The following is an 8,486-nucleotide window of genomic DNA, read 5'->3' on the forward strand; positions in this document are numbered from 1 at the left end:
TTAAAAAGAAAGCCATGGACTTCTAAGAGGTATCATATGTTGCGCTTGAGCTTCTCTATCTGTTCTTGACATCGGTTTATCTCTCTCATCTTTATTTCTTGCGCAATCAAAAGAAAACGATTTATTCGCGTATATACTTTCATTTAGCGCTATAAAAGAGCCATTTGAAGCATGTTTTACACATTGCAAATAATCTTCTCTAAAAAGAAAGCCATGGACTTCTAGAGTTATCATTATGTTGCGCTTGAGCCTCCTATCTGTTCTTGACATCGGTTTATCTCTCTCATCTTTATTTCTTGCGCAATCAAAAGAAAACGATTTATATCGCGTATATACTTTCATTTAGCGCTATAAAAGAGCCATTTGAAGCAATGTTTTATACATTTCAAATATCTTTCTTAAAAAGAAAGCCATGGACTTCTAAGAGTTTCATTATGTTGCGCTTGAGCTCCTCTATCTGTTCTTGACATCGGTTTATCTCTCTCATCTTTATTTCTTGCGCAATCAAAGAAAACGATTAATCGCGTATATACTTCATTTTGCGCTATAAAAGAGCCATTTGAAGCATGTTTTTACATTTGCAAATATCTTTCTTAAAAGAAAGACATGGACTTCTAAGAGGTATCATTATGTTGCGCTTGAGCTTCTCTATCTGTCTTGACATCGGTTATCTCTCTCATCTTTATTCTTGCGCAATCAAAAGAAAACGATTTAATCGCGTATATACTTTCATTTTGCGCTATAAAAGAGCCATTTGAAGCATGTTTTACATTTGCAAATATCTTTCTTAAAAAGAAAGATGGACTTCTAAGAGGTATCATTATGTGCGCTTGAGCTTCTCTATCTGTTCTTGACATCGGTTTATCTCTCTCATCTTTATTTCTTGCGCAATCAAAAGAAAACGATTTAATCGCGTATATACTTTCATTTTGCGCTATAAAAGCGCCATTTGAAAGCATGTTTTACATTTGCAAATATCTTTCTTAAAAGAAAGCCATGGACTTCTAAGAGGTATCATTATGTTGCGCTTGAGCTCCTCTATGTTCTTGACATCGGTTTATCTCTCTCATTCTTATTTCTTGCGCAATCAAAAGAAAACGATTTATTCGCGTATATACTTTCATTTGCGCTATAAAAGAGCCATTTGAAGCATGGTTTATACATTTGCAAATATCTTTCTTAAAAAGAAAGCCATGGACTTCTAAGAGTTTTATTATGTTGCGCTTGAGCTTCTCTATCTGTTCTTGACATCGGTTTATCTCTCTCATCTTTATTTCTTGCGAAATCAAAAGAAAACGATTTAATCGCGTATATACTTTCATTTTGCGCTATAAAAGAGCCATTTGAAGCATGTTTTTCATTTGCAAATATCTTTCTTAAAAAGAAAGACACGGACTTGTAAGAGGTATCATTATGTTGCGCTTGAGCTTCTCTATCTGTTCTTGACATCGGTTTATCTCTCTCATCTTTATTTCTTGCGCAATCAAAAGAAAACGATTTAATCGCGTATGTACTTCATTTGGGCTATAAAAGAGCCATTTGAAGCATGTTTATTTGCAAATATCTTTCTTAAAAAGAAAGACTCGGACTTCTAAGAGGTATCATTATGTTGCGCTTGAGCTTCTCTATCTGTTCTTGACATCGGTTTATCTCTCTCATCTTTATTTCTTGCGCAATCAAAAGAAAACGATTTAATCGCGTATATACTTTCATTTTGCGCTATAAAAGCGCCATTTGAAGCATGTTTTACATTTGCAAATATCTTTCTTAAAAAGAAAGCCATGGACTTCTAAGAGGTATCATTATGTTGCGCTTGAGCTTCTCTATCTGTTCTTGACATCGGTTTATCTCTCTCATCTTTATTTCTTGCGCAATCAAAAGAAAACGATTTAATCGCGTATATACTTTCATTTTGCGCTATAAAGCGCCATTTGAAGCATGTTTTACATTTGCAAATATCTTTCTTAAAAAGAAAGCCATGGACTTCTAAGAGTATCATTATGTTGCGCTTGAGCTCCTCTATCTGTTCTTGACATCGGTTTATCTCTCTCATCTTTATTTCTTGCGCAATCAAAAGAAAACGATTTAATCGCGTATATACTTCATTTTGAGCTATAAAAGCGCCATTTGAAGCATGTTTTACATTTGCAAATATCTTTCTTAAAAAGAAAGCCATGGACTTCTAAGAGGTATCATTATGTTGCGCTTGAGCTCCTCTATCTGTTCTTGACATCGGTTTATCTCTCTCATCTTTATTTCTTGCGCAATCAAAAGAAAACGATTTATTCGCGTATATACTTTCATTTAGCGCTATAAAAAGAGCCATTTGAAGCATGTTTTACATTTGCAAATATCTTTCTTAAAAAGAAAGCCATGGACTTCTAAGAGTTTTATTATGTTGCGCTGAGCTTCTCTATCTGTTCTTGACATCGGTTTATCTCTCTCATCTTTATTTCTTGCGCAATCAAAAGAAAACGATTTAATCGCGTATATACTTTCATTTTGCGCTATAAAAGAGCCATTTGAAGCATGTTTTTCATTTGCAAATATCTTTCTTAAAAAGAAAGACACGACTTCTAAGAGGTATCATTATGTTGCGCTTGAGCTTCTCTATCTGTTCTTGACATCGGTTTATCTCTCTCATCTTTATTTCTTGCGCAATCAAAAGAAAACGATTTAATCGCGTATATACTTTCATTTTGGCTATAAAAGAGCCATTTGAAGCATGTTTTACATTTGCAAATATCTTTCTTAAAAAGAAAGACTGGACTTCTAAGAGGTATCATTATGTTGCGCTTGAGCTTCTCTATCTGTTCTTGACATCGGTTTATCTCTCTCATCTTTATTTCTTGCGCAATCAAAAGAAAACGATTTAATCGCGTATATACTTTCATTTTGCGCTATAAAAGAGCCATTTGAAGCATGTTTTACATTTGCAAATATCTTTCTTAAAAAGAAAGCCATGGACTTCTAAGAGGTATCATTATGTTGCGCTTGAGCTTCTCTATCTGTTCTTGACATCGTTTTATCTCTCTCATCTTTATTTCTTGCGCAATCAAAAGAAAACGATTTAATCGCGTATATACTTTCATTTTGCGCTATAAAAACGCCATTTGAAGCATGTTTTACATTTGCAAATATCTTTCTTAAAAAGAAAGCCATGGACTTCTAAGAGGTATCATTATGTTGCGCTTGAGCTCCTCTATCTGTTCTTGACATCGGTTATCTCTCTCATCTTTATTTCTTGCGCAATCAAAAGAAAACGATTTATTCGCGTATATACTTTCATTTAGCGCTATAAAAGAGCCATTTGAAGCATGTTTTACATTTGCAAATATCTTTCTTAAAAAGAAAGCCATGGACTTCTAAGAGTTTTATTATGTTGCGCTTGAGCTTCTCTATCTGTCTTGACATCGGTTTATCTCTCTCATCTTTATTTCTTGCGCAATCAAAAGAAAACGATTTAATCGCGTATATACTTTCATTTTGCGCTATAAAAGAGCCATTTGAAGCATGTTTTTCATTTGCAAATATCTTTCTTAAAAAGAAAGACACGGACTTCTAAGAGGTATCATTATGTTGCGCTTGAGCTTCTCTATCTGTTCTTGACATCGGTTTATCTCTCTCATCTTTATTTCTTGCGCAATCAAAAGAAAACGATTAATCGCGTATATACTTTCATTTTGGGCTAAAAGAGCCATTTGAAGCATGTTTTACATTTGCAAATATCTTTCTAAAAAGAAAGACTCGGACTTCTAAGAGGTATCATTATGTTGCGCTATAAAAGAGCCATTTAAAGCATGTTTTACATTGCAAATATCTTTCTTAAAAAGAAGAGACGGACTTCTAAGAGCTATCATTATGTTGCGCTTGAGCTTCTCTATCTGTTCTTGACATCGGTTTATCTCTCTCATCTTTATTTCTTGCGCAATCAAAAGAAAACGATTTAATCGCGTATATACTTTCATTTTGCGCTATAAAAGAGCCATTTGAAGAATGTTTTTCATTTGCAAATATCTTTCTTAAAAAGAAAGCCGTGGACTTCTAAGAGGTATCATTATGTTGCGCTTGAGCTTCTCTATCTGTTCTTGACATCGGTTTATCTCTCTCATCTTTATTCTTGCGCAATCAAAAGAAAACGATTTAATCGCGTATATACTTTCATTTTGCGCTATAAAAGAGCCATTTGAAGCATGTTTTACATTTGCAAATATCTTTCTTAAAAAGAAAGCCATGGACTTCTAAGAGGTATCATTATGTTGCGCTTGAGCTTCTCTATCTGTTCTTGACATCGGTTTATCTCTCTCATCTTTATTTCTTGCGCAATCAAAAGAAAACGATTTAATCGCGTATATACTTTCATTTTGCGCTATAAAAGAGCCATTTGAAGCATGTTTTACATTCCAAATATCTTTCTTAAAAAGAAAGCCATGACTTCTAAGAGGTATCATTATGTTGCGCTTGAGCTCCTCTATCTGTTCTTGACATCGGTTTATCTCTCTCATCTTTATTTCTTGCGCAATCAAAAGAAAACGATTTATTCGCGTATATACTTTCATTTAGCGCTAAAAGAGCCATTTGAAGCATGTTTTATACATTGCAAATATCTTTCTTAAAAAGAAAGCCATGGACTTCTAAGAGTTTATTATGTTGCGCTTGAGCTTCTCTATCTGTTCTTGACATCGGTTTATCTCTCTCATCTTATTTTGCGCAATCAAAAGAAAACGATTTAATCGCGTATATACTTTCATTTTGCGCTATAAAAGAGCCATTTGAAGCATGTTTTACATTTGCAAATATCTTTCTTAAAAGAAAGCCATGGACTTCTAAGAGGTATCATTATGTTGCGCTTGAGCTTCTCTATCTGTTCTTGACATCGGTTTATCTCTCTCATCTTTATCTTGCGCAATCAAAAGAAAACGATTTAATCGCGTATATACTTTCATTTTGCGCTATAAAAGCGCCATTGAAGCATGTTTTACATTTGCAAATATCTTTCTTAAAAAGAAAGCCATGGACTTCTAAGAGGTATCATTATGTTGCGCTTGAGCTCCTCTATCTGTTCTTGACATCGGTTTATCTCTCTCATCTTATTTCTTGCGCAATCAAAAGAAAACGATTTAATCGCGTATATACTTTCATTTTGAGCTATAAAAGCGCCATTTGAAGCATGTTTTACATTTGCAAATATCTTTCTTAAAAAGAAAGCCATGGACTTCTAAGAGGTATCATTATGTTGCGCTTGAGCTCTCTATCTGTTCTTGACATCGGTTTATCTCTCTCATCTTTATTTCTTGCGCAATCAAAAGAAAACGATTTATTCGCGTATATACTTTCATTTAGCGCTATAAAAGAGCCATTTGAAGCATGTTTATACATTTGCAAATATCTTTCTTAAAAAGAAAGCCATGGACTTCTAAGAGGTATCATTATGTTGCGCTTGAGCTTCTCTATCTGTTCTTGACATCGGTTTATCTCTCTCATCTTTATTTCTTGCGCAATCAAAAGAAAACGATTTAATCGCGTATATACTTTCATTTTGAGCTATAAAAGCGCCATTTGAAGAATGTTTTACATTTGCAAATATCTTTCTTAAAAAGAAAGCCATGGACTTCTAAGAGGTATCATTATGTTGCGCTTGAGCTCCTCTATCTGTTCTTGACATCGGTTTATCTCTCTCATCTTTATTTCTTGCGCAATCAAAAGAAAACGATTTAATCGCGTATATACTTTCATTTTGAGCTATAAAAGCGCCATTTGAAGCATGTTTTACATTTGCAAATATCTTTCTTAAAAAGAAAGCCATGGACTTCTAAGAGGTATCATTATGTTGCGCTTGAGCTCCTCTATCTGTTCTTGACATCGGTTTATCTCATTTTTATTTCTTGCGCAATCAAAAGAAAACGATTTAATCGCGTATATACTTTCATTTTGCGCTATAAAGAGCCATTGAAGCATGTTTTACATTTGCAAATATCTTTCTTAAAAGAAAGCCATGGACTTCTAAGAGGTATCATTATGTTGCGCTTGAGCTTCTCTATCTGTTCTTGACATCGGTTTATCTCTCTCATCTTTATTTCTTGCGCGATCAAAAGAAAACGATTTATCGCGTATATACTTTCATTTTGCGCTATAAAAGAGCCATTTGAAGCATGTTTTACATTTGCAAATATCTTTCTTAAAAAGAAAGCCATGGACTTCTAAGAGGTATCATTATGTTGCGCTTGAGCTTCTCTATCTGTTCTTGACATCGGTTTATCTCTCTCATCTTTATTCTTGCGCGATCAAAAGAAAACGATTTAATCGCGTATATACTTTCATTTTGCGCTATAAAAGAGCCATTTGAAGCATGTTTTACATTTGCAAATATCTTTCTTAAAAAGAAAGACCGGACTTCTAAGAGGTATCATTATGTTGCGCTTGAGCTTCTCTATCTGTCTTGACATCGGTTTATCTCTCTCATCTATTTCTTGCGCAATCAAAAGAAAACGATTTAATCGCGTATATACTTTCATTTTGCGCTATAAAAGAGCCATTTGAAGCATGTTTTACATTTGCAAATATCTTTCTTAAAAAGAAAGCCATGGACTTCTAAGAGGTATCATTATGTTGCGCTTGAGCTTCTCTATCTGTTCTTGACATCGGTTTATCTCTCTCATCTTTATTCTTGCGCAATCAAAAGAAAACGATTTAATCGCGTATATACTTTCATTTTGCGCTATAAAAGAGCCATTTGAAGCATGTTTTACATTTGCAAATATCTTTCTTAAAAAGAAAGACTCGGACTTCTAAGAGGTATCATTATGTTGCGCTTGAGCTCCTCTATCTGTTCTTGACATCGGTTTATCTCATTTTTATTTCTTGCGCAATCAAAAGAAAACGATTTAATCGCGTATATACTTTCATTTTGCGCTATAAAAGAGCCATTTGAAGCATGTTTTACATTTGCAAATATCTTTCTTAAAAAGAAAGCCATGGACTTCTAAGAGGTATCATTATGTTGCGCTTGAGCTTCTCTATCTGTTCTTGACATCGGTTTATCTCTCTCATCTTTATTTCTTGCGCAATCAAAAGAAAACGATTTAATCGCGTATATACTTTCATTTTGCGCTATAAAAGAGCCATTTGAAGCATGTTTTTCATTTGCAAATATCTTTCTTAAAAAGAAAGACACGGACTTCTAAGAGGTATCATTATGTTGCGCTTGAGCTTCTCTATCTGTCTTGACATCGGTTTATCTCTCTCATCTTTTTTCTTGCGCAATCAAAAGAAAACGATTTAATCGCGTATATACTTTCATTTTGGGCTATAAAAGAGCCATTTGAAGCATGTTTTAATTTGCAAATATCTTTCTTAAAAAGAAAGACTCGGACTTCTAAGAGGTATCATTATGTTGCGCTTGAGCTTCTCTATCTGTTCTTGACATCGGTTTATCTCTCTCATCTTTATTTTTGCGCAATCAAAAGAAAACGATTTAATCGCGTATATACTTTCATTTTGCGCTATAAAAGAGCCATTTGAAGCATGTTTTACATTTGCAAATATCTTTCTTAAAAAAAAGCCATGGACTTCTAAGAGGTATCATTATGTTGCGCTTGAGCTTCTCTATCTGTTCTTGACATCGGTTTATCTCTCTCATCTTTATTTCTTGCGCAATCAAAGAAAACGATTTAATCGCGTATATACTTTCATTTTGCGCTATAAAAGCGCCATTTGAAGCATGTTTTACATTTGCAAATATCTTTCTTAAAAAGAAAGCCATGGACTTCTAAGAGGTATCATTATGTTGCGCTTGAGCTTCTCTATCTGTTCTTGACATCGGTTTATCTCTCTCATCTTTATTTCTTGCGCAATCAAAAGAAAACGATTTAATCGCGTATATACTTTCATTTTGCGCTATAAAAGCGCCATTTGAAGCATGTTTACATTTGCAAATATCTTTCTTAAAAAAAAGCCATGGACTTCTAAGAGGTATCATTATGTTGCGCTTGAGCTCCTCTATCTGTTCTTGACATCGGTTTATCTCTCTCATCTTTATTTCTTGCGCAATCAAAGAAAACGATTTAATCGCGTATATACTTTCATTTTGCGCTATAAAAGCGCCATTTGAAGCATGTTTTACATTTGCAAATATCTTTCTTAAAAAGAAAGCCATGGACTTCTAAGAGGTATCATTATGTTGCGCTTGAGCTCCTCTATCTGTTCTTGACATCGGTTTATCTCATTTTATTTCTTGCGCAATCAAAAGAAAACGATTTAATCGCGTATATACTTTCATTTTGCGCTATAAAAGAGCCATTTGAAGCATGTTTTACATTTGCAAATATCTTTCTTAAAAAGAAAGCCATGGACTTCTAAGAGGTATCATTATGTTGCGCTTGAGCTTCTCTATCTGTTCTTGACATCGGTTTATCTCTCTCATCTTTATTTCTTGCGCGATCAAAAGAAAACGATTTAATCGCGTATATACTTTCATTTTGCGCTAT

This window comes from Strongylocentrotus purpuratus, unplaced genomic scaffold (assembly GCF_000002235.5).
Source record: "Strongylocentrotus purpuratus isolate Spur 01 unplaced genomic scaffold, Spur_5.0 spur5_scaffold_17, whole genome shotgun sequence".
NCBI lineage: Eukaryota > Metazoa > Echinodermata > Echinoidea > Camarodonta > Strongylocentrotidae > Strongylocentrotus > Strongylocentrotus purpuratus.